The sequence below is a fragment of the Taudactylus pleione genome, unplaced genomic scaffold, assembly GCF_031769625.1.
Source record: "Taudactylus pleione unplaced genomic scaffold, aTauple2 ptg000342l, whole genome shotgun sequence".
Taxonomy (NCBI): domain Eukaryota; kingdom Metazoa; phylum Chordata; class Amphibia; order Anura; family Myobatrachidae; genus Taudactylus; species Taudactylus pleione.
Window position 1 is genome coordinate 1,094,718 of NW_028284743.1, and position 27,783 is coordinate 1,122,500.

The window sequence follows — 27,783 nt, forward strand, 5'->3', positions numbered from 1 at the left end:
GGTCTATCATACGGTAAACCAAAGTAGATAAAGGGTGTGGGGCTTGGCAAAAATGCTGTGCTACTGGTTGCTCACTATTACCACTGAGCAGTGCTGCCTGAATGGCAGATCTATGTCCAGCCATGCGTTCCATTTTGCCAATGTAAGAAAGGCCGCAAGGGCTTATTATTTTGTAAATAGTATACTTAGTATTACAGGTAAGTTTAAAATTAATTGTATATTTCTTGCCTGAATGTGGGTGAAAAAAAAGTATCACTGGGGATTAAATATCCACAAGTGGTACAAGTACACTTAAAGCATCCTTTCTTACCCATTAAAAAATTACTGGAATTGGAGGATTTAGGTCTACAAATGTTGGGTTTTTACTAGGGGTGTGCACCGGCCACTTTTCCTGTTTTGGTTTTGGATCTGGATCTTTCTTCATGTTTTGGATCTGGATTGGTTTTGCCAAAACCACCCTTCCGTGTTTTGGGTTCTGGGTTTTGTGTTTTGGATCTGTATTTTTTTTTAAAAAAGCATAAAAACAGCTAAAATCACAGAATTTGTGTTTTTTTCTGCTCAAATGCTATTATTAACCTCAATAACCTTAATTTCAACTAATTTCCAGTCTATTCTGAACACCTCACACCTATGCTAAGCGATACGAGTGGGCGGCACAAACACGTGGCAGACAGGATGGCAGTTTGAAAAACTAGGCCCCAAACAGTACATAATGCAAAGAAAAAAAAAAGAGGTGCTAGATGGAATTGTCCTTGGGCCCTCCCACCCACCCTTATGTTGTATAAACAGTACATGCACACTTTAACAAACCAATCATTTCAGCACCAGGGTCTGCCACACAACTGTGGCTGAAATGATTGGTTCGTTTTGGCCCCCACAAAACAAGCTGGCAATTAATCTGTCCCTGCACAAACTGGCTCTACGGAGGCAAGATGTCGTCCTCATCCTCCTTATCCACCAATTCCTCATCCTCTTCAGTGTTGTGTACATCCTCATCCTCACAGAGTATTCATTTGTCCCCGCTGGAATCCACCACCACTGGTCTTTCTGTACGTTCTGGAGGCTGGTCTCCCTGGAAGAGTTGATATTTCATTTTTATGAACATCATCTTCTCCACATTTTGTGGAAGCAACCTCCTACGCCTTTCGCTGACAAGGTTCCCGGCTGCACTAAACATTCAGAGTACACACTGGAGGGGGGGCAACTCAGGTAAAATAGAGCCAGTTTGTACAGGGGCCTCCAAATTGCCAGTACAGGTACGGACTGTCTGACATGCCTACTTGGATGCTGTCACCAATGTAATCCTCCACCATTCTGTCAATGGTGACAGTAGACATGTCAGAAATTGTTGCCAGGTCCTTCAGTCCGGACCAGATGTCCAAACTTGGTCCTGCCTACCCTGCATCACCGCCAGTGGGTTGCTTAGGATACCTAAGTTTTTTCCTGGCAGCCCCAGTTGCGGGAGAAAATGAAGAAGGAGCTGTTGACGTGTCACGTTCCACTTCAGCTGACAGTGTTTTCACCAGCAGGTCTTTGCACCTCTGCAGGCTTGTGTCGGCCGGAAAGAGAGACACCACATAGGTTTTAAACCTAGGATCGAGCACGGTGGCCAATATGTAGTGGTCTGATTTCAACAGATTGACCACCCTGGAATCCTGGCAAAGCGAATGAAGGGCTTCATCCACAAGTCCCACATGCCGAGCGGAATCGCTCCGTCTTAGCTCCTCCTTCACTTTCACCAGCTGCTTCTGCAAAAGCCTGATGAGCGGAATGACCTGACTCAAGCTGGCAGTGTCTGAACTGACTTCACGTGTGGCAAGTTGGAAGGTCTGGAGAACCTTGCACAACACGGAAATCATTCTCCACTGCGCTTGAGTCAGGTGCATACCACCCTCCTTTGCCTATGTCATAGGTGGATGTATAGGCTTGAATGGCCTTTTGCTGCTCCTCCATCCTCTGAAGCATATGGAGGGTTGAGTTCCACCGCATCCCAACCTCTTGCTTCAGGTGATGGTGGGGCAGGTTCAAGAGTGTTTGGTGACGCTCCAGTCTTTGGCACGCAGTCGCTGAATGGCGAAAGTGGCCAGAAATTTTTCGGGCCACCCAAAGCATCTCCTGCACGCCCCTGTAGCTTTTCAGAAAATTCTGCACCACCAAGTTTAGCAAAACATGGGACGTGCTGGAATTTGCCCAGTTGTAATGCCCGCACAATATTGGTGGCATTGTCAGATATCACAAATCCCCAGGAGAGTCTAAGTGGGGTAAGCCACTGGGCGATGATTTCCCTCAGTTTCTCTAAGAGGTTGTCGGCGGTGTGCCTCTTACTGAAACCGGTGATACACAGCGTAGCCTGCCTTGGAACGAGCTGGTGTTTCTGAGATGCTGCTACTGGTGACGCTGCTGTTGTTGCTTCGTAAGGTGATACATCTACCCAGTGGGCTGTCACAATCATATAGTCCTTAGTCTGCCCTGTTCCACTTGTCCACATGTCCGTGGTTAAGTGGACATTGGGTACAACCGCATTTTTCAGGACACTGAGGACACTTTCTGACGTTTCTGTACAGTCTCGGTATCACCTGCCTAGTGAAGTGGAATCTAGACGGGATTTGGAACCGGGGACACACTACCTCCATCAATTGTCTAATTCCCACTGCACTAATGGTGGATACCGGACGCACGTGTAACACCAACATAGCAGTCAAGGCCTCAGTTATACGTTTTGCTTCAGGATGACTGCTGTCATACATCATCCTCCTCGTTGGAGGGCTTCCATCGTCATGTGAAGCTGAACCACTAGTCATGAACATAGGGAAAGACCTTAGCCGTTCCTTGCCACTCCGTGTCGTAAATGGCATATTGGCATGTTTACGTTTCTCCTCAGATGATTTAAATGTTTTTTTTAAGGTCATTTTCCTGAACTTTTATCATTTGGGATTGTATGTGCCCTCTACTATGAAATTGGGCATCGGCCTTGGCAGACGACGTTGATGGCATGTTATCGTCTATGTCATGACTAGTGGCAGCAGCTTCAGCACTAGGAGGAAGTGGTTCTTGATCTTTCCCTATTTTATTTTTATCGGAGAAAGTTTGGTCCTCCATTTGTGTTATATTGATATATACGTGCGGCTAAGGCGCACACAAACACAGAAAATTATTTTTTATTTTTGTTGGAGACTAGTGCACTTTGTGGGTTACACCACCCTTTAAGAAATGAGCCAGCCGGCTCTTTACTTATGGGACACAGGCGCACGCTTGGCGCTGCTCCTTTGTTGATGCACGTGCAGCTACACTGCACACAATTCACAAAGACAAAAAAAAATAAGATTTTTTTATTCTTTGTGGAGTGCACTTTGAGGGTTACACCACCCTTTAACAGACAGACACACGCTTGGATGCTGCTGCTTTGAGGATGCACGTACAGTGCAGACAATTCACAAACACAGAAGAAAATGTTTTATTTTTGTTGGAGTGCACTTTGGTTGTTACACCACCACCCTTTAACAGACAGACGCACGCTTGGCGCTGCTGCTTTGAGGATGCAGGTGCGGCTATAGCCCACACAATTCACAAAGACAGAAAAAAAATGATTTTTTTATTCTTTGTGGAGCGCACTTTGAGGGTTACACCACCCTTTAACAGACAGACGCACGCTTGGCGCTGCTGCTTTGAGGATGCACGTACAGTGCAGACAATTCACAAACACAGAAGAAAATGTTTTATTTTTGTTGGAGTGCACATTGGGGGTTACACCACCCTTTAACAGACAGAAGCACACTTGTCGCTGCTGCTTTGAGGATGCAGGTGCAGCTACAGCCCACACAATTCACAAAGACAGAAAAAAAAAAAGGAGAATTTTTTATTTTTTGTGGAGCGCACTTTGAGGGTTACACCAGCCACAGTGCACACAATTCACAAACACAGAAAATATATTTTTTATTTGGTTTGGAGTGCACTTTGGGGGTTACAGCACCCTTTAATGGTCAAGCCAGCCGGCCCTTTACTTATGACACAGGCGCACGCTTGGCGCTACTTTGTTGATGCACGTGCAGCTACTGTGCACACAATTCACAAACACAGAAAAAAATATTCTTTTTTTTTGCACTTGGGGGAGCACCCCTGATGGACAGAGCACCCCCTGGATAACACTATAGCACCCCTTTAGGACTGGGACACTGCACAGGACTTTGGAGTGGACACAGCCCCTATGAAGAACTGACTGCACCACACAGTCCAACCAGCCCCTATGGACTTTGGTGGAGTGGACATAGCCCCTATGGACAACAGCAGCACAACACAGCCAGCCCCTATGGACTTTGGAGGAGTGGACACAGCCCCTATGGGCAACAGCAGCACAACACTACACAGCCCAGCCAGCCCTAACTCCCACCCTCCCTCTTCACTGTCCACAGCCGAGTGAGAAAATGGCGCCGACGCGGGTACCTTATATAGAATCCAAAACCCGCAAGACATTTTGCCTCGATTTCAGATCCAAGTCAGGCGGGAAAATTCGAGCCTGACTCGGATCGGCCTCGGATCGGGGGGGTTCGTATTTCCGAAATCCGAACCCGCTCACCCCTAGTTTTTACCAAGTAGTCTCTTAAATTACGTTCCTCTCTTATAACTGGCCATTCATTTAGTGTCTGTTCATTTTAGTTTAGTATCGGATTGAACCATAGGCCACAGCTGTTTTGATGTATAGTTAATGTGAGAGCTAGCTGTACTAAATTGTGATACCCATGGCAGAGTTTTCACAGTGGAATGTTTATCTTGTGGAACGTTTATTGTCTCTATTGAAGCTAAGAACTTTAGCCTTCACTTCATTAAGGGAGTTTTTCCTTGTAGCCTCTCTCAAGAAATGTATGTTCATAGCCTCTATCTGCATCTCAGCTAGGCTAGGATCTGATGTCATACGCCTAACGCACAAAAGCTGCGAAAAAGGCAACCCTCTCTTTAGCGGATATATAAATATATCTATATATACTGTACATATACAGTATATAATATAATAAATATATTTATATATATATATACACACACATTATGTATATATATATATATATATATACATATACACATGGGGCTGTTTAGGGCATAATAATTATAATTGTAAAATTGCACTTCACATTTCGGTGCCCACACACATAGCGATGTGATCTCAATCAGACGATGTTTACGATTTCTCCCTGAACCCTCATCTGGTCCTCCCCCCTTCCACCTCCCCCCTTGACCATATCCCTTCACCTCTCCTCTGCTACCTCTCTCCTGCCTGCTCCCATCTTGCCCTCCTCCTTAATCTCTCCCTATCATCAGACACTGTCCCGTCTGCATTCAAACATGCCCTTGTCTCCCCCATTCTTAAGAAACCTTCCCTTGATCCTAACACTCTCTCCAACTACCATCCCATCTATCTCCTCCCTTTTGCCTCCAAGCTCCTTGAGCGTGTTGTTTACAACCACCTTTCTTTCCTCCCACTCCCTCCTTGACCTTTTTCAGTCGGGCTTCTGTTCTCCACTCCACTGAAACTGCCCTCACAAAAGTCAGCAATGACCTCCTTGCTGCTAAATCCAAGGACCACTACTCTCTACTCATTCTCCTTGACCTCTATGCTGCTTTCGACACTGCAGACCACCCTCTCCTTCTGTAAATCCTTCACTCCCTTGGTCTATGTGACACTGCCCTCTCCTGGCTATCCTCCTACCTTTCTGACCGATCCTTCTCTGTCTCCTCTCATGAATCCTCTTCTCCCCACAGCCTCTTACAGTAGGTGTTCCCCAAGGTTCTGTTCTTGGTCCCCTCCTTTTCTCACTCTATTCGTCCTCATTAGGTGAACTCATCAGCTCTTTTGACCTCCAATAACATCTCTATACTCAGATCTACCTTTCCACCCCTGACCTCTCCCCCTCTCTACTCACTGGTGCCTCCAACTGTCTCTCTGCCATCTCTTCCTGGATGTCCCAGTGATTTCTTAAACTTAATATGTCTAAGACTGAACTAATCATTTTCCCACCCCCCTACATAACCACACTTCCCACCATCTCTTTATCAATTGATGGCACAACTATCTCCTCTAGCCCAGAAGTGCGCTGTCTTGGAGTTATCCTGGACTCCTCCCTCTCCTTCAAACCACATATCCAGAATCTTTCGCAGTCCTGTCGTTTTCGTCTTAAAAATATTTCCAACATTAGACACTTACTCACCCAGGATGCCATTAAAACCCTCATACATTCATTGGTCATCTCCAGATTGGACTACTGTAACCTCCTATCTGGCCTCCCCTATTCCATCTCTCCCCTCTCCAGTCTGTCCTCAATGCTGCTGCTCGGCTCATCTTCCTCTCAAAACGCTCTGCATCTGCCACCCCTCTCCTACAAGCTCTCCACTGGCTCCCCTTCCCTTTCATAACCCAATTTAAGGTTCTCACACTCACACCTACGGCAAATCGTTCAGTGTAGGCACTACAGGGGATGGGGAACGACGGTACAATTTTGGAATCGTACTGTCGTTGCGCCATTACCTAGTGCTTGCGTCAATTAAAGGTGCATATCACCTAGCCTATTTTAATGAGTTAATTAGTTATTACAACATCATCGGTCAATTGCTCATTATTCACGCACAAAACGCCCACTATAATGTCGGAAACAACCTGCAATGCGCGCTCACACTGGTAGTTTCTGAAATCTATCATCACCTGAATATGCCGGTCGATCTGTCAATAATAACACATTGCCCATGTTCAGGGACGAGGGAGTGTGCCTGCACTGATTGACATATCATTCAGTGTAGGCACAGAGTGGATGAGGAATGACTGTACGATTACACTGTTGTTCCGCTATCTGATAGTGGATACACGGCGTAAGAGTGGGCACTTTAGAGATCATGGGAGATTGGCCCAGTGAGCTGAGAGCGGCAACTGAGTTAGAATTGCAAATGGAGGGACAGAGCTGCAGGGATGAAGGTCAGGGACAAACTAGTGAGAAACAAAGTGACAGTGTGCGACAGAGAGGAAGGGATGAAAAACTGAGAATGCTGCACAATAATACATAGATTCAACCTGCTGCCAGGCAAACTAGCTAACAGTCCATGGGAAAGATCTACTGTGGCCTGGTGATATTGCAGCCACACCTCGCATGCCCAGCCGCTTGTACCAACCCCCGCTTCCCACCAGCTACTAGCCCCCACACTAACTCCCCCTACCCTGCACATCAGCTCCTTACAACACCCTCGGCACTAATGACACCTTCAGGGCCAGTGCTAGGGTGTTTGGTGCCCCCTTGCAAACTATAAATTTGCACCCTCCTACAAATGCGACAGACAGTGGATGATGCTGGAGAGAGACAGTGGGTGACACTGGGGAGAGGCAGTGGGTGACAGTCAATAGGTGACAAGCAGAGGGTGATGCTGGGGAGTGGCAGTGGGTGACACTGGGAAGAAGCAATAGGTGACAGTGGGAAGGGATTAGAGGATGACAGAGAGGAAAACAGGGAGAGCGAGTGGCTGATGAGAAGCAAAGAGGCAGAGGGCAATATGAAGAGGCAGTGGGTGACAGTCAGTGAGTGACAGCGACAGGCAGGAGGTTACAGGCAGAGGCAGTGGGTGAAAGGCTGTGGGTAACAGGAGAGGAAGGGTAATGGAGAGAGGCAGTGGGAAGAGAGGCTGGCGCAAACAACAGATGGGCAGAAAGGCTGGTGCAGACAGAGGATGGACAGAAAGGCTGGTGCAGAGAGGAAAAAGTCAGAATGCTTGCATCGGCAAGAAAAGGGCAGAGAGGCTGACATAAGCAAGACCAGATAGAGGAGAATGATACCACTTAGACCACATTACGTGTCTCCACCTTACTTCATGTACCACCACCGCACAAGCCTCCACAAGTCATTCAAACCACCACATGCAACTTTGACCTCCCCCTCTTACAACAATACAACAAATACCACACTGACCCTCCCCACATCCCACAATTATTGTCACCAATCACTATTTTTCTAAAAAGAAAAAAAACCTCCTAAGAGCTCTCTGTGGATCTTGTAGGTGCTGGGTCAGGACGGCAGCTGCTTTATCCGCTGTCAGGTGGACCTCCTCAGCTCCTACTGCTGCTGCGCTCAGACTTCTGCTCCACCCTCCCCTTTCTGAGGTGTCTGCATGGCCGGGTGCTGCACACTAGACTAGCCTGCACACAGAAGCCCATTATGTTTATGGTGGAGAGACTTATGTAGACATGGCCGGCCGGGCCACAGCCCCCTCATCACAGCTCCTCACACCACAGTCCCCCTCACACCACAGCTCCTCACATAACAGCCCCCCTCATCACAGCCCCTCACACCACAGTCCCCTTCATCACAGCCCCTCTCTCACCACAGCCAGTCACATCACATATCCCTTCATTACAACTCCCTTCATCACAGTCCCTCACACCACAGCCCCTCTCACACCACAGCTCCTCACATAACAGCCCCCCTCATAATAGCCCTCTCAGCACAGCCCCACACACCACAGTCCCCTTCACCACAGCCCCTCTCACACCACAGCCAGTCACATCACATCTCCCTTCATTACAACTTCCTTCATCACAGTCCCTCACACCACAGCCCCTCTCACACCACAGCTCCTCACATAACAGCCCCCCTCATCACAGCCCCTCACACCACAGTCCCCTTCATCACAGCCCCTCTCACACCACAGCCAGTCACATCACATCTCCCTTCATCACAGCTCCCTTCATCACAGCCCCTCACACCAGCCCCCTTCATCACAGCCGCTCACAGCACAGCCCCCCCCACATCACAGACCCCTTCAGCACACTCTCCCTCACAACACAGCCCTTCATATAACAGTCCCCTTTATCACAGTCACTCACATCACAGTCCCGACAGCATAGCCCCCCTTACACCATGGCCCCTCCTCACACCACAGTCCCCTTCATCACAGCCGCTCACATCACAGCCCCCCTTACACCACAGCCCCCCACATCACATCCCCCTTCAGCACACTCCCCCTTACATCACAACCCCCTTCATCAGTTGCCGGCCCCTCTGCTCAGGCAGCCTGCGCGGCCAGTGTGTGTGACTGTGTGCTGTACACTGATCCCACGTGCCGCAGACTGCCTTGCTGTCACTGATTGGCTGAGCTTGGAGGCACAGCTCAGAGAACAACACTTGAGCGTGACCGTGGTGCCTGCCACTGAGTGACAGCGGCTGTTGGCAGTCAATATGACATTAACAGTAGACGGGGTCCAGCCCAGCAGAAAGTGTCCCGGTGGCCCAATACACCCCTGCCTCTGCCTGTCTCCAGCCACCAGGCATTCATGCAGCGCTTGGCTGCAGGGACCTGGCGGCCCCCAGGACTGAAATAGTACCAGCCTGGGGGGGCAGATGGCACCCTGACTCCTGGACCAGCCTTTCCCTAGTGGGGATACTGTGTAATTTTAACTGGGATGTAATTATTAGCCAAAGCAGAAAATAAGAAAAAGAAATTAGAAAATAAAAATTTAATGTTGGTTATCCTTCCCAGTACAGTGCTTCCATAGACATTTACTGAACACCCTGCTAGTGCCAATTTATTGAAAATAACCATACTGTATAATCACAATTTATTAATATACATATTTTACAAAATTCTAACAATATTTTTTTAAATATAAAAAGCCAAATAAAATTCAAGATCACTGCGATGTTGTTTATTCCCACAAAATATCTGCGTGACTAAAAACTCCAGCACAGATTAGATCAAGGAATAAAAAATGTAATATAGCGGATCTGCGAGTTGAACACATTTGCAGCTGACTCATTGCTAGTTCAGAGTTGACCCTGCTGCCCTGGCCGTCCTTTTCATGCTTTGCTGGTCTAATTCTAAATTCACTTCAGAATAGCTCCTGCACAGCTGAATGGTATTGGTGGAAATCACATGCTCATCCTGACTATCTCTATTTCATATTTATGCTTTCTTCCTGACCTGTCTCATGCTAAACCATCTTTCTTCAAATCTTGTATCTCCTCCAAACTACTTCACCTTTTTTATATGTTCAACTCCTTCATCTGCCCCCTTTCTCCCCCCTTATCATCCTCCACCCACTTTTCAAATGTAAAGCCGTCCGCAATGCCATCTCCAAACTCCAGCCTCATTCTCCCCATTGCAATTTCCCCATCATCTACCGTCCTACTGTTTGTCTTCTCCCCCACCATACTCTCCTCCTCATCTTCCCCTCCACCTGTCTTCAACCTGCCTTTTTTCCTCTGCTACTTATTGACTCACCTATTTAGACTTTCTACCAGTCTCTCCAGCTTTAAACTTGCCCTAAAAAGTACCTTTATCTCAAAGCTTGCCAGCCATCCTTATTTATTTATTAATGGTTTCTTATATAGCGCAGCATATTTTGTTGTGCTTTACAATTGGAAACAGCAGAACAAAACTGGGTAATAACAGAAAGACATAGAGGAAAGAGGGCCCTGCTCGCAAGCTTGCAATCTACAGGGAAATAGACATTGATATAGGTGCTACATATTGCATATTGGTCCTGCCAGATTGTAGAGGTTCTTGGCGGGCTGTATGATCCAGTCACACAGGAATGTTGGCCAAGAAGGATGTGAAAGTGAAGAAAGAAAATATGTGAGGTTGTGTGTGGACTGTAAGAAGGGATGTAATTAGATAGGGAAGCTATGGAGGTTATGTGGGTCCTCATAACTTGATACTTCTCTCCCCTTCACATACATCATGTATCCTTACCAATTCACCATACACATATTGGTATGTAGACTTTCACAGCAGATCTTCTTCCACTTGTTTGTAAGATCTACTATTAGGAACCCTCCTACCTCATGGTCTTCCTTTTCACTATCTATGTCACCAGCACTCATTGTACGTGTTCAGATCACCAGCCATAGAAAGTTCAAAAGGATTGTCCAGCTTCAATATAATATGCCTATGTGCATGAGGTATGCTATTCATGTGACAGACTGACTCACTCTGTCCACATTGGTTTCTCTTGACTTTAGCTGACATGGGTAATTCACTGGGGGCCTTTATGAAGTAACTTAATATGTTGATGGGAAGTTTTCCAAAAATGTGTAATGAGAAAGTGTCATCTTAGTTCTCAATACAAATATACCTGTCTTTGTTTGAGAAATCTAATTGTCAGATTGTATCCCTGCTATCAAAATAGATTCTAAATTGAGAGCTGTTTTATGCCTAAAAAATGTGCATGGCACATCATACATACAGTCAGGTGCATAAATATTGGGACATTGACAGAATTTTCATATTTTGGCCTCTATTCACCACCACAATGGCTTTGAAATGAAACAAACAAGATGTGCTTTAACTGCAGACTTTCAGATTTAATTTGAGGGTTATTACATCTAAATCAGGTGAACGGTGTAGGAATTACAACGGTTTCTATATGTGCCTCCCACTTTTTAAGGGGCCAAAAGTAATGGGACTATCAACTCAAAAGCTATTTCATGGACAGGTGTGGGCTATTCCCTCGTTATTTCATTATCAATTAAGCAGGTAAAAGGTCTGGAGTTGATTCTAGGTGTGACATTTGCATTTGGAATCAGTTGCTGTCGACTCTCAATATGAGATCCAAAGAGCTGTCACTATCAGTGAAGCAAGCCATCATTAGGCTGAAAAATCAAAACAAACCCATCAGAGAGATAGCAAAAACATTAGATGTGGCCAAATCAACTGTTTGGAACATTCTTAAAAAGAAAGAACGCACCGGAGAGCTCAGCAACACCAAAAGATCCGGAAGATCACGGAAAACAACTGCGGTGGATGACAGATGAATTATTTCCCTGGTGAAGAATAACCCCTTCACAACAGTTGGCCAAATCAAGAACACTCTCCAGGAGGTAGGTGTATATGTGTCAGAGTCAACAATTAAGAGAAGACTTCACAAGAGTGAATATAGGGGGTCATTCAGACCCGTTTGCGAGTAGCAGTACGCTCGCAAGCGGGTCGATGTTCCCCACTGTGCATGCGCACGACGGAGGGAGCTCCGTCGTGCGCATGCGCGAGACCCGGGGAGTGACGGGCTTTCCATCGCTCCGGGTCTCGCACCAAAGGGGGCGTGCTGTCGATGTTGATTGACAGCACGCCCCCTTTGGTGGGCGTGCCGGGGGCGTGCCTGCCAGACGGAGGCGTTCCGATGGGAACGCCTACCGTCTGAAGCCGGCCCCACTGACATCACTAGTGATGTCAATGGGAGTGATTTTGGCTCTGATAGAGCCAAAATCACTCCAGGGCTTGTGGCAGGGAGACCCTACCGCAGGGTCTCCGGCGCAAGTCCGATGGTCACGATGGTCAAGACCATCGCGACCATCTTTTTGGCCGCTCGCATATGCTGTGGGTGGTCACCCACAGCTATACGAGCGGCCAGGAGGCCGCTCCATTTTCATGGAGGAGGGCCCTGATTCAGAGCGAGCGCTCTGGTCAGAGCGTCCGGCTCTGAATCAGGCCCATAGAGGGTTCACCACAAGATGTAAACCATTGGTGAGCCACAAAAACAGGAAGACCAGATTAGAGTTTGCCAAACAACATCTAAAAAAGCCATTACAGTTCTGGAACAACATCCTATGGACAGATGAGACAAAGATCAACTTGTACCAGAGTGATGGGAAGAGAAGAGTGTGGAGAAGGAAAGGAACTGCTCATTATCCAAAACATACCACCTCATCAGTGAAGCATGGTGGTGGTAGTGTCATGGCGTGGGCATGTATGGCTGCCAATGGAACTGGTTCCCTTGTATTTATTGATGATATGACTGCTGACAAAAGCAGCAGAATGAATTCTGAAGTGTTTCGGGCAATATTATATGCTCATATTCAGTCAAATGCTTCAGAACTCATTGGACGGCGCTTCACAGTGCAGATGGAAATGACCCGAAGCATACTGCAAAAGCAACCAAAGAGTTTTTTAAGGCTAAAAAGTGGAATGTTATGCAATGGCCAACTCAATCCCCTGACCTGAATCCGATTGAGCATGCATTTCACTCGAGGAAGACAAAACTGAAGGGAAAATGCCCCAAGAACAAGCAGGAACTGAAGACATTTGCAGTAGAGGCCTGGCAGACCATCACCAGGGATGAAACCCATCGTCTGGTGATGTCTATGTGTTCCAGACTTCAGGCTGTAATTGCCTGCAAAGGATTTGCAACAAATTATTAAAAGTGAAAGTTAGATTTAGGATTGTTTAGTTTGTCCCATTACTTTTGGCCCCTTAAAAAGTGGTAGGCACATATAGAAACTGCTGTAATTCCTACACCGTTCACCTGATTTGGATGTAATTACCCTCAAATTAAATCTGAAAGTCTGCAGTTAAAGCACATCTTGTTTGTTTCATTTCAAAGCCATTGTGGTGGTAAATAGAGGCCAAAATATGAAAATTCTGTCAATGTCCCAAAATTTATGCACCTGACTGTAGGTCCCTATTTGAGGTGGTGGCGCATGCGTGGGTAATTTGTCACTGTATTTACAGTGAATATTGCAAGCTCTCTCCCTGCATGCAATATTTGAATATCTGCAAACGGTAATACAATGTAATGCAGTCATTTAAACAATTACTCCTGATTTTTAAAGTGGCATTATAAATTAAATATGTTTACAGTATCCAAAAACCTGGAATAATACACGATACACTTAGTAATCATATTATTAACTATTCATCTATTTTGTTCTGCACAGAATGGCAGAAAGGAAAAATTATCATTTCTAAAACGACAAACATCCTGTAGCTTTGTATAAAATGGGATATTACCCGTATGCTGCCTGTTGTACATCTTTGTGCACTGCTCTGTCTTTCCCAGTTTTGTACCTGCCTTTCCCCCTTTTTACTCCATCCACTTAAAATGTTTAAAAAAACCTAATGATGAAATAATGGGATATTACTATGACACATACATATAACAAGTAAAAAAGGTCATGAGAAATCACAATCCAGATTACAGAAATGAAACTAGACTTTGGACTCAACGATATAAGGTGTGAGTGAAGCTATTCCCATTAATAAGTTACAATTTGTATTTGACATGAAACAGCTTGAAAAAATGTGCTATTAATTTCTTACTTTTTACTAAAATGTTTTATTTGCCGGACCTCCAGGTATTACCAGAAAAGTTGGGCATCCTGGAACTCAAAAATTTGCACTTAGAAAAATGTACAGCTAAAATGTAATCTTACAACCATAATGTGCTCTGTTTCTACAGGTTACAGACATGATGCTTCATGACAAGCAATACCCAGATTGGGGTAAATCTGCACATGTCTTTTGGAGAAGGGGAAATATTCGGATAATCTTGTTCTGGTATGTACAAGAATGGTCATATTAATAATTGTTATACTATACATAATGGTTCATTTTACTCTCAGGGCCCTAAATCAAAACAGAACTGTGCAACTTCATAGTTCCCTTTATTATGGCTTTGTTTATTGAATGTAGATATCATTAGCATGAGTATGGTCTTGCAATTCCTCCTTACCACATTTGCTGCTTTGAAATATTCATGTTTTTTCCGTTTTATACATCGTGGTGTCACTGTGGTTGGTGTTACCCAGCGCTCCTACTCAACCTTTCACCCCCTGAGCTGAGGTTTGCTGGCACGCTTGCAAAAGGGGCATGGGCACATGCCTGCAAAGCCACGCCCTATATGGTGTGGAAAACATATGAGCAACCACATCCCCTCTCCATGCTCACCCAGTGGCATCACTAGGGTTGATGTCACTGTGTGCGCCAACTCACTCCCACCTCTGCCTGTAAATGCCCACAAAGCCACGCCCCTGTTGAATGTCATTTTGGAAACGTGACCATGTGTCACGCCCCCGTTCTCTGCTCATCATGCTTGGGACTTTCTCAGCGCTCAGGAAGTTGCTGGGCAGCCCCCAGCCTCTCTGGACACAGTGTGGATGAGGGGCGCTTATCCGCTTCATATGTCACTGCTGCTTGGTAACACCAAGGGGGTGACTTCAAAATAGCAGAGCAGCTCTGCTACTTTGGTATCACCCCTTGTACATTGTCACCCCTGTGGATGTTGTCACCCGGTGCGGCCCACACCACCTTTAGAGAGGCCACGGATTATAGAGTTAATTTTAAAGAGTATATGTTCAAAACTGCACTACTGCCTACATAAGATTTTACTAATCTGCCCCCTTCTCCAAGCCGAATTTTGTAGTAGACAATAGCTAAAGTAATTAACTTTTTTCCAACTTTAAATGGCATGGGTGGAAGGGTGTGGGAGGAGAAAAAGGCCCAATTTTAATCAAGAGATTGAAGCTTGTGATTAGTCTTTCTGTTCACAAAACTCTCCCCGTCCTTTCCCTGATGCTGGCTGTATGAGCAGGGCCGGCGCTACCACTAGGTAAACTTAGGCATCTGCCTAAGAGCGCCGGCCACTTCAGGGCACCTCTGGAATAATGTGTTGTGCGTACCGCACATAAGTGCAGTCCGCACTACACTACTAGTAACAAACACGGCGGCTGTGTGTTTGTTTTAGTAGCCAAAGAGTCAGACAGAATCTCATCGGCTGCTGCACCCACTGCTGGAGCTCACTCATGAGCTCCATTTTCCGAATCCCGCAGTGGGTGATGGGAGAGACGTCATGACTTCCCTCCCATCATGCAGAGCGGGCTGACTCGGGAGGACGCCAGACGGAGGAGCAGATGCCGGTGCGGGGATTAAGGTTAGTGGAGGGTTTTTCTTTTTTTTCTGTGTGTCTGTCTGTCTGACCGGGGGGGGGGTGCTACTACTACTATGGGCACTGCTGGGGGGACTACTGCAGGCACAGCACACTGGTGGGGCCTCAACTGGGGGCACTGCCTAGAGGGGGATTACTACTAGGGGTGCTGCTGGGAGGGACTACTACTAGGGGCACTGCTGGGAGGACTAGTACTGGGGGAACTGCTGGGGGGGACTACTACTGGGGGCACTACATAGAGGGGGATTACTACTGAGGGCACTGTATAAGGGGCACTATATAGGAGGTACTATATTGGGGCACTGCACGGGTGGACCACTACTGGGGGCACTGCATAGGTGGGAGCACTACTGGGGGCATTGGATAGGGGAGGACCACTACTGACGGCACTACTGGGGGCACTGCATAGAGGGGCCACTACTGGGGGCACTGTATAAGGGCTTGTGTAGCTATCGAGGGTGGGGGTGGGGACGTAATGCTGAAGAAATGCCTAGGGTGCCAAGAAACCTTGCACCGGCCCTGTGTATGAGATATGGGAGAGACCTGTGAAAAAATTTTTTTTTTATGTAAGTGGCAGTGGACCAATTTTATCTTTTTTTCTCCAAGCCAAACAATGTGTTTTTTTCAACAGATAGCAAACTGTTTTCTCATTGTAGCAAAACCATCTTTAATGCAGAGGCATTCCTCCTGATAAGTTACCCCTTTTTCCCCACTCTCCACTTACAATAATGTTTCATTTATAAATGTAGTTCTCTCATTATTGGCCATTTGTTTGTTGCATGCATTGATTTTTTTGTTTTTGATATTAATACCTCAGCGCTCAACCTGTATGTAATATATTGGTCTAAATCAGTGTTGGCTAACCTTGACACTCCAGCTGTTATGGAACTACATAACCCAGCATGCACTGCTACAGTTTTGCTATTAGGGCATGCTAAAACTGTGGCAGGGCATGCTGGGATATATAGTTCCACAACAGCTGGAGTGTCAAGGTTAGCCAACACTGGTCTAAATAAATGAATAGATGTTGATCTTTTGTTTCTTTAAAATCGTTTATTTATCAATATATGTTACCACTATCAAAAGTTAATATAAACTGTTTATCAGACACCTACAGTGTCTATTGGCAGGTAAGTAAAGTGACAAGTCTATGCTATACACAGGATATAAATATACTGTTAACATGTAATTGATTGAATAATTATATCAGAATATAAGCTAATTGTTGCAGAACATATATTTGATACTATAAAATCTCCTGCTGGCATTGAGCAATTTTAGGACGTCCACATAAAACATCACAGTACGTATACAACACAAACTGACATTGGGATGGGTGAGTGTGTGGGAATATGTGATAGACAAATACAATAGTGCTATGTGTGGGTAATGGGGGTATTGGGGGGGAGGGATGGGTCTGTATGATGTCCCGATGGTGTCCAATGAACTTGGACCAAAAAATTGTCCTGTATGGGGACCCAGGATGGTCGTTGCTGAAGCAGTGAAATAATGAAAGTTATTTGAAAGTTAGTAGAGCCGCTGGGGTCCGGCCATTGTTAGCCCCGTGGGTGACTTACCCTTCCTGGGCTGCAGAGACTCCAGTCTCTTTTGGCGTCACGGATCTGGACGGTCACCGCTGGAGTTCTGCCGCTGGAGTCCGTGAGTGGAGTTTCCCTCTACGGCTTCCTGAGACGTAGGTCTCTCCTGGTGCGGCGTGTTCCTTCAGGTGGTGATTGTGGTGAGACCAGCTCCGTTTGCCGCGTGGTCTGCTGTCCCGCTGTGATGCTTGACTGTAAGTGTGCTGATTATGCACCTGCGGCTTGGTCGGGCCATGGCTTAAGTGTTCGTTTGTCAGCGAGTCAGCGCGCTGTCCTGGTCCTCCGTCCGGGGTTAAATGCTTAATCCTGCAGTGCAGTGCTGTGTCTCTTCTACTGCTAGTAATGGTGTCAGTACACCAACGCATTTCGGCTTTGTCTAGCCTTTGTCAAGGTGTATCATCTTGGTCTCTTTTGGCCTCTTATAAATCCTTAATTGTTTAATTGATCCTTCCATGTAATTGGTTATATTCTCCAGAGGTGTGGTGATTGTGATGGAATCGCGAGGGTGACACAATAGGTATTGTTTTACATACTAGTGGATATTGATTTTTTTGTGCATTTTGTTAAGACTCTAGATTTCTTAAAACAATAATATTTAAAAGATGAAGGACTTTATTAAAATTCAAACATTGATGACACTAACTAAATTACTTATGCATAGAAACTACCAAGCATGCAAACCCAAGGGACTTACCCACATATTTGTTTAGTATTTTTTTTTTGTGATCAATGTTTATTGGTAATCAAAATGCCTCCTGTATCACCTCCACTGAAATATCTAAAATATTAATTTGTGATGAATCGTGCATACAAGTAAAAAATAAACCAAATGTGTTATTGTTTAAATACGTAATGAAGGAAGTGACTGAAGCTACATCCCCATCCCAAATAAAGAACAGGTCGTTGATATAGCGACAGAAAAGTACTATATTCGCACTGAAGGCACTGTTCCATATCAGTTGTTGTTCGAGACGACCCACATATAAATTAGCAAAGCTCGGTGGGAATCGACTTCCCATCGCGGTACCAAGGACCTGTAAATAGTGTACATGATCAAATGAAAAATAATTTTGTCCACATAAATGTGATCGCAGACAGAATAAATTTACGCTGCCCCTCTGAAATCTGTTTGTTATTATTGAGATACATTCCCACTGTCTCACCCCCTAAATCATGGGGGATATTCGTGTATTACGCCTGTACATCACATGTAACCAGTAGGTAACCAGGTTTCCATTTAAATCCCTCAATTTTTTTTATTAATTGTGTGGTATCTCTAATGTGAGATTTCAGAGAGGTAGCGTGTGGCTGTAAAACAATATATCAGCATAAGCAGACAAATTAGATGTGAGACCCCTAGTACCAGAAATAATGGGGCGCCCGGATGGGTTGTGCAGTGATTTGTGAATTTTAGGGAGATGATAATAAACAGGGGTTATAGGGTGGAGGGGATACAGGAAGTCATATTCCTCTGTTTTGAGTATACCATTATGTATGGCTGTATTTAACAATTATTTTAACTCTGGTATTTTACAGTCAGATCAAAGGTATGAATTCTATAGAAATATGTATCAGAAAGTTGTCTCGATGCTTCCAACAGCTGTATCCTGCACTACCACTGTAGCTGTATCCTGCACTACCACTCCTTCTCCCTTATCAGCAGGTTTTATAGTAATTAAAGGGTCCTTTGAGAGATTTTTGAGAGCCAATCTCTCCTATTTATTTACATTAAACAGACAAGGTGATACTTTTTTTTTTATCACACAACTGTCGAAAGTTGTCCAAGGTGGTATGGTAAAATATTTCAATAGTACTACTCTTATGGTGAATAGGAAAAAAATGTGACTTCTTCCTAAATATCTTCACAGGGGATTTATTAATATCATATATTTGTATGTCCTCTATTGCGAAATGTAAAGTAGGGGCCCCATTCTCTACTAGCAGGCTGTTTAACATATCTAACCCATGTTGATCACTCTCATCTAATATAACCGGATTCAATCTCCATTCTAGTTAGTTTTTTAGTGGCAAAAAATCTTGTCCTACATAACCCTCTAATATAACGATTAAGTTCAACAAATAATTCAATAAAGTTTGGTGGTGATGTAGGAGCAAAGTTTAAACCTCTAGCCAGTATTTTAATTTCTTCATCTTTCAAAGTTTTTGATGAGAGGTTAAAGACACCCTTGGTGTTTAATGGAATTTCCGATTTTTCTTTTTCCTCCCCGTCTACCTTTGAGTCTGAGCCCAGGGGCAGATTGGGATGGAAAACCAGCCCGGGAAATTTTTGGAAGCAGCCCTGATGGGGGTGGGCTCTGTTAAAATGGCGGAGTCTGTTGAGGGAATAGGATATGCCCTCCTTATAGAGCCTGATTTTAAATTGGATGCAGTTGCAGCTACTACTAACCCCTTGCATGGTGCACAGCCGTGCATCCAAATGTGCAAGGGCTGAGACACCCACTTTTGTCTTTAGACATTACCATCAGATGCGTCATCTGCTAGGTGCAGATTATCCATCAAATATGGCCTCCAACGTGCGTGATTCAGCGTGTCTGCACGCACCTACTTTCAGCAACACTCCTGTGTCACTCCAATAATACACCTATCATCGTAGTGATAATATATACATATATATATATATACACACATATAGCAAGTGAATGGGCGGCACTTTAGGTGTGTGTGTATATATGTATATATATATATATATATTCAGGCAGGCGACATATGTTAGGTATAAATAAAATTGTTTACTTACTGACTGTCATAGTCACAGGCTGTCGGTGTGCAGGTTGCTGCTGTGCCGTCTGTGTACTCTGTATGCCAGCTGCTTGTTGTTGGAGACAGTGCCAGTGTGCCGTGCATGGTACAGAGATGATCCTGGAGGCACTGAGGCAGACCACAGACAGCATGTAGGTGGATCCGTCAGTAGTGACTGACAGGCTCCGCAAAGGCTTATGGGTGAGCTGCAGCAGCTGGGCGTGCGCAGCAGCTCCCCCATTGGCCATTTTTGTTTATGTCTGTAGGCTTAACACTGAGCTCCGATCGCGGCAGCTGGGTCGGAAGTGGGGTGATTGAAGGAAGGGTGGCTGCCGGCGTGTGCAATAGAAGCGGTAACGCTGCCCGCAGGGCCGAAGTAAGTCTGTGGGCAATAAACTTGTGGGGGCCCCTATATATATATATATATATATATATTGTGATAGGATCACTGGTAAAGTGGTCTGTGGCAGGTACATTTGTCCCAGATTCCTGTCTTTTGTGTTTTAAACCCCCAGGAGAAAGTCTGCAGTGTAGCAGGCTTGAGTTTCGGCTTTTTGAAAAGCTGGTTTGGGACCTGGGGGTTGTGGGTGAGAGGAGAGGGAGGGCTCCACCCACGGCCACTCCAGGTTTTGGTTCTCGCAGCCTGGTAACAGGCTTGTTAGTTTTCCACCTGAGAGTGGCCAATATAAGCCTAGTTTGTTTAGGGCTGATTGTCTCACCTGGGAGAGCAGACAGGGAGTTTGCTCAGAGACACTTGAAAACCTAACTGTAAGTGTTGTGCTGTGCTTTTGTTGCTGGTGAGGGCATTAGGCCCTGCCAGGTTCTGGTAGTGAGGGAACTACCTGTGAAGTTAGTGCCCCGACGGGGCTAGGATTTATGTTTATGTTTTCTTTGTGTTATTCCTGACATTGCACAATAAAGACTGGCGCCGACCAGCTTGTACTTGCATCCAGTCTGGCTTACTGTTTCCCAGCTGCTGTGTGTGAAAGGAAGGAGTCCTCTACCCAGGAGAGGGACCCCATAACCTAACTGTGTCACAATATGGTGGAGAATGTGTGCAGCCACACACACTAAAGTTGCAGCAAGAGGAAAACTTTCCATTTAAAAATTAAAGAGACAGACACCCAATTTGTGAGTGTGGAAATAACACTGTGTCCTTGGAGTCCCATAGAGGAGGCGTCAGCCAATGCTCAGAGAGGCAAGGTTCAGCTTCCAACCTACACCCCAGGACAAAATGGAGGACATTATTAAGGCCTTGCTCCAAGCTACAGCAGCTCAGCAGGAATCTACCAGGGCTCAGCAGGAAGCTACAGCAGCTCAGCAGGAGACTAACAGACTTCAACAGGTCTCCATTGAGGAAACCCGCCAGGCCTTAGCGGAAAACAGCCAGGCCATAAGAGAGGTGGTACAGCACCTGGTCGCCCGACCCAGAGATGTTGCTACTGGTCCTCCCACCCCCACTCACTCCGTACGAGCCAGTCACTTCCTTCAAAAGATGACTTCGGGCGATGATGTGGAGGCCTATCTCGCCGCATTTGAAAGAACGGCCGAAAGGGAGAGTTGGCCCAAGGAGCAGTGGGCAAGTCTGGTGGCACCTTTTTTGTCTGGGGAGCCACAAAAAGCATATTTCGACTTATGCCTGGCTGATGCCAAGGACTATAAAAAACTAAAACAAGAGATCCTAACTCGCTTGGGAGTCACCACCTTTGTTCGTGCCCAACGGGTCCACCGCTGGGAGTTCCATAGGGACAAGCCTCCACGTTCACAGATGCACGACCTCGTCCATCTGTCCTCAAAATGGCTACAGCCCGAGACGCTGACGGGACCACAGATCGTGGAAAGGGTCGTGATGGACTGGTATCTGCGATCATTACCTGTGACTCTGCGCAAGTGGGTGAGCCATGCAGACCCTAAGTCCGCGGACCAGTTGGTCGAGCTGTTGGAGAGGTACGTGGCGGCTGAGGAGCTGATGAGTATGCCCCACCAAGCCCCGATGGCGCACCGGCGAACTCCCACAGACACTGGTAAGATTGTTCCAGGGGAGAAGGGTGCTGGGCGGTGGAATGTACCTAAGACTGAGGGTGTAGAACCTGGAGAGAGGCCTGCCAGGCCAGGAAGGTTCTTGCCCCGTAAACGACTAGACATTAATATGACTCAGTGTTTCCGATGTGGTGGCTTTGGCCATATTGCCGCTAATTGTTCACTTACAACTGAACCTATGCAATGTGATACTGCTCATGTCTACCGCAGGGGGTCTTTCTTTGCACAGACAGCCTGTACGGCTGACCGGCAGGCTGAGACTGATAAGCACATGTGTGTACTCACTGTAGATGGCAACCGAGTAGAGGCACTGTTAGACCCTGGTAGCTTGGTGACACTTATAAAAGCTGAGCTGGTGAACCTCTTGAGGCATACAGGGAAAACTGTGGGTGTGACCTGCATACATGGGGATACTCGATATTATGTTACGGCCGAGGTGAACATCGAGACACCATGTGGCTCTGCTATAGTTTCTGTGGGTTTGGTGCATGGTCTGGTGTACGATGCAATATTGGGGAGAGACTTTGCTCACTTCTGGAAGTTGTGGAAAAGCCGTTTTGTTCCAGAGGTGAACAACCCCGATCCATTTGAGAAGGTTGTCGATGTAGTGGAGGAGGGAGTTTCTTCTGAGTCAGAGTTATTCCCTTTTTCTACTATGGTTGGCGAACTAGAGAATGCGGAACGTGACGGTGGCCCGCCAACTGATGTGCCTCCCATTGAGGTGGGAATTGTTGTTGGGCCAAGTGATCGTCTGCCTGATTTAGAGGTCAGAAGAGAGGTCTTTGCCGTGGAGCAGTTGAATGACCCTACTTTGGTAAAAGCCAGGGAGAATGTAAAAGTAGTTGATGGTAAACCCGTAGACCCTGATAGTACTTTGTCCTATCCCCACATGGCAATATATACATATATAATATATATACACACACACACACAGAACTATATATATATATATACACACACAGATATATATATATATATATATACAGCATATACATATATGCACATACAGTATATATATATATACACACACATACAGTGTGTATATATATATATATATATAAGCCCCCACACCTTGCCCGGACGCTTACTATAAAAATCCGGAGGACAGCATTTAGCTGTGTCAGCTCCGGTCCTTGGTCTCCTCCTCAGCGGCTCAGCTGTTAGTACCTGTTACCGCGGCCGCTGAGGAGCTGTCACAGTACCAGTCTCGCGAGATTTGACTCCTCTCGCGAGACTGTGACAAGGCGCGGTAATAGCAGCAGCTGAGCCGCCGAGGAGGAGACCAAGGACCGGAGCTGACACAGCTAAACGCTGTCCCCTGGATTTTTATAGTAAGCGTCCGGGCAAGGGTGCCTATACTCCAGCCCTGGCTGCTCCGATCGCAGCAGCTTGGCCAGCACTGGGTGGTACGGGAAGGTTAGCTGCCGGCCCTTAAAAGATATAAAAAGAGACCGGCCCAGCGGGAACCAGCCCGGCGTCCCGGCGGCCCAATCCGCCCCTGGCTTGACGCTTCAGCCTGTCCTAGTTACTGTGCAACAGTGTAGCTGCCGGGTAAATGACCGGAGGGGTGTTTGGCAGATGTACTGACGGCTTTGTATGGCTGGATGTCATCACAACTGCTGGAATCTGTTTCAGACACTCACCCCCATCGGCTTCTGCAGATGGCTGGGCTCGGCGTACACCAGCCTTATCACCAGTATTACTTGTTTGGGACACAACAACGGTTTAAAATCTATCTACGTACATCCATTTTATATTACATATGATACAAAAAAAAAAGTATCGTAAATACAGTAAATTAACTTTTAAAAAATCACAATATAACGCAGATTGTTTACAGCTTTACCACCCATGGTTCTCCTGCTAATACGAAACTACAAATCCCATGATCCTTTGTAAAGATAAAATACACACCATTAAAAAGTAGCATATACGTTGACCATATTTTTCTGGAAACATCCAGGAACGCAGATAGACGCGGCGATACTTGTGCCTACAGGGGGGCCGGCAACACTCCAGGGGGCACTGAAGCACTTTAAGGTGGGTACCCACTAGAACGATATTGGCCAGATTTGGGAACAACAAATCAAGCATATCGTTCTGATGTGTAGCCGGCATTAGACTAACTTGCGATTGAAGGCCACATTGGCAAGGTAAAACAAAATGGGGTCCTTTGGAGCCAAGGAATGGCACCCCCGCTAGGTGAGTTATGAAAAATAATAACAGGCCTGCATTAGTTAAACCATCAATAACTTATTGCAATATACTACTAACTGTAAAGTATAACACTCCTCTAATGCTCGTTGAGCATGACGGGATTTGTAGTGAAAAAGAAACACGATTTGCATTTTTTCCAAAACTTTATGTAGAATAGATAAGTCTGCTATGTCCGTGTGTGCCTTATAGAACATTTCTGCAAAAGCAGCTGTGAACGCCACCCAGTGGTTTACAGAAGGAACAGGACTATCGAAACACAAAGCCTTTCCGATTTCATGACGAATTTAACAAAAATAAAAATGAATTTAACAAAAATAAGTCAGGATTTCGTTGTTCTCTTGCTCTCTAAAAGTGCACCTTGCAGGAAAAAGAAAAGGCTGCAACTGGGAGTTTAAGAGTTTGTTGTCTATCTACGCCACAGAAAATTCACCTGGAAGCGATTTAAAAAACATTTAGCGATCACTACAAAAATAAAACAACAATTATTAAAAAAGGAAAAAAAAAATTAAAGTTTTTTTTAGCATGTCCAGGGCGGAAGTCAGAGAAATATTTCATCCTCGTGATCTCTCAGGGTGGTGGCCCGCGTGATTACGGTGAGCGGAAGGGCTCCCAGGAGGGAGCGCTGTTGAGTTTGCGGTGAGGCCTCGCCGTAGCGCTCGTTAGTCTGATAGCCGGAGGTTACTGTGGAAGCTGCATTCTTTTCCGGGGATCTGGGTGGGGGAAACAACACACGTTTCAGTAAAGCTGCACACACACACGATTTTGTTACCAACAATTTTATGAACAATTTTATGAACGGTTTTATGAACGATTTTCTGTCAGATTATTTGTCAGATTTTTTAAAGTGTAATGAACGATTTTTTGAACTACAAACAATTTTTGTAACTTCCCTTAATGAAAATCGTTCAGTTGGTCAGTCAGAATGAACTACAAACGGGAACGCGCACGAACGATAGTCGTTCATCGTTATAACTCAGAAACTGAACGATTTTTTCAACGATTGAACGATAACGACGTCGTTATAGTTAAATCGTTCAAAAAATCGTTACGTGTGTATGCACCTTTACATTTAACAGCACTAAGTGACTAGAGGGATGTGTCCTAAGCACGCTGCTTGTCCCACACACAATATTGCTTTGGAGGTGTCGGTTAAAGTTTGACGTGTTCTGGTGAAGACCTAACAACATCAGGATGTTACACTAAGAATATTGATCTTTTCATGTGGTCAGTTATGTGGATGTCAAAATCTTGTGTTACTGACGACTTGCATTTCCTTCCTCCTTTCTCAACCCACTATCAAATAAAGAAACCAGTCGCAGACTAGCAAAAACTATTTGTATACCTTTAAATAGGGACTATTTATTCCAATTAAAACTGAAATTTGCATTTTAGAATGTTTTATGGCTTTGTCTAAATTTTGTCCTCCTTCATTAGTGCAGATATCTCCCCCAGCCCTCCACTGTCCAATCTGGACCTCATTCAGAGTCAGTCGTTGCGGCCGCTCGGTCATAGGGGAAAGGGGCCGGATATGCAAATGAAACGGTCGTAAGTTGCACCGCTAAGATGGGTTCGTTAGCTGAACGACCGAGGGTAAGAAGCGGTCGTAAGACTAAATACACACCCCCTTCTCGATCGCAACACACGTCATCTCCGGGGATATCATGATTAATCTGGACCCATCGGAGCTGATCGCAGAGCTAAAGGCTGACCATACCATCTCTTAAGCACTACGATCTAGTCAGTGTAAAAACCTCCCATGTCACATGTGCCATGATACTACTTAGTTAATTATGCACTCCCATAAAACGCTGTTTGCATAGTCAGGCACGCCTGCGTTCGGATCTCCACACCCCCGTTCACGAGCACCTTCCCCTGTTACCACCCACAAACGCCTCATCCTGTCACTCACACTAACGACCTGGCTGTGTTCAAGGAGAAAGCAATTTCTGATCATAACAGCTAGTTTGCGCACGCGCATTGCGAATTTTACGCATGCGCAGTTTAGCGAACATCGGTTGCGTACGACCGAGCAGCCGCAACGACCGGCTCTGAATGAGGTCCTCAGTCCCTTTCCACTTCATCTAGCTCACAGGTGGGCACTTTGGGCTGATAAACCCTAACCCAGAACTTATGTGCCCTTACACAAGACACAATAAGTTAGGCTGATAACCCCAGAGGTATCACAAAGCAACAAGGCACTGTACCATGAGGCAGCCATTTTGAGGGCTTATCCAATGTTCAGCCTATCCATTCACTTTGGTCTTTTATCACCTAGGTGTAGCAGCCATTATAAAGCACACAGTGGAGTCAGCCATTTTGTGGGCCGAACCTACGCTCAGCCTATCGCTTCATTAGAAAGTAGTGACATCGCAGAGCCATGAGGCACAAAGTGTATCATGTCTCAGTCATACCCCCGGTTTTCAGTGAACTGATAGGCCATATACTCACAAATATTAGTTTAGCTCAGAAAATGGTCACCTCCACTAATAAGCAAGTTATTTAATATAATTAATCGTGTCTATTGCAGCGAACCGCCCCCCTACCTAGATGCTTTGAGCAACAGGACCAGGTTAATGAACCTTAAGCACAATTCTTGTATTTGGCTGCACTTTGTAAGCACACATCAGCAATGGAGGGCGTACGCAGCGTCTGAGCAACGTAGTCTCTGACAAAATGGTGCCACTATGGAAAATAAGGCACATTCCCTTCCCAATCGATGCCCAATACTACTTTAGTGGTAAGTAGCTACAGATTATATTATATTGCTGGTTATTCTTATGGGGGAGGGTGGGCACAGTTATTTGTTTATATAGTATTCTAAAAGAGTGATGCTAAAGCAACAAGCAGCAACACAATCATTACATGGCCCCTTCAGGAAAGGTAATGGGCTTCTAGAGATGTATCCCCTCACCCCTTGCAATGAATGTAATACGTCTTCTACTGCCTCCAAGTGATTATCCCCTTTTCCCGGTATCCTACCTCACATCTAATTGGCTGCAACGGGTTACAGCACATGTGTTGTTCTAGCACCCAGTAAGCCAGGACACCAGTAAGTACTTACAGAGACTCCACCTCCCGAATCTTCTTTACCGCCGCCCTCTTGGACACACGGATCCTGGTGTCCAGCTTGCTCATGAAGTCGCTGACCGAGACCTCCTCCTGGGCGCCCTTGGACGTGCTGTGGCGCTTCTTCTCCTTAGTCTCTGCGGTCTGTTCTTCGATGGCCTCGCCCCCTGCATCCAAATCCTCCTTAGAATGCATCCCATTGGACAGATCCGGTGGCTCGCTCAGGATTGGGATGCTGAGGTATTTCTTCAGGAAGATGGAGTCGTTCGTATACAGCTAGTTGGTCCGCTTGATCTGCTCCATCTATGGACAAACACAGAATAGGGTGTGATTAGAATTTACTGCGGCACAGATAATCCTCCCTACACCCGTACCGTAGTATAGTATATACGCAGGCTGTACAGCTAATAAGAAACTGAAAGT

The 27,783-nt window shown here is 45.8% G+C and overlaps 1 pseudogene across 1 annotated transcript in view; it reads right to left on the minus strand.

Annotated features, from left to right (window-relative positions):
• Positions 1 to 24,832: 24,832 nt before the first annotated feature.
• The window catches only part of LOC148508817 (lysM and putative peptidoglycan-binding domain-containing protein 1-like), a 3,486-nt pseudogene continuing 535 nt past the window's right edge, over positions 24,833 to 27,783 (minus strand). The window contains exons 3-4 of the transcript XR_015869538.1: positions 27,356 to 27,654; positions 24,833 to 25,004 (exon numbers count right to left, since the gene is read on the minus strand). The product of XR_015869538.1 is annotated as a lysM and putative peptidoglycan-binding domain-containing protein 1-like (transcript). The remainder of the gene's footprint in view (positions 25,005 to 27,355; positions 27,655 to 27,783) is intronic.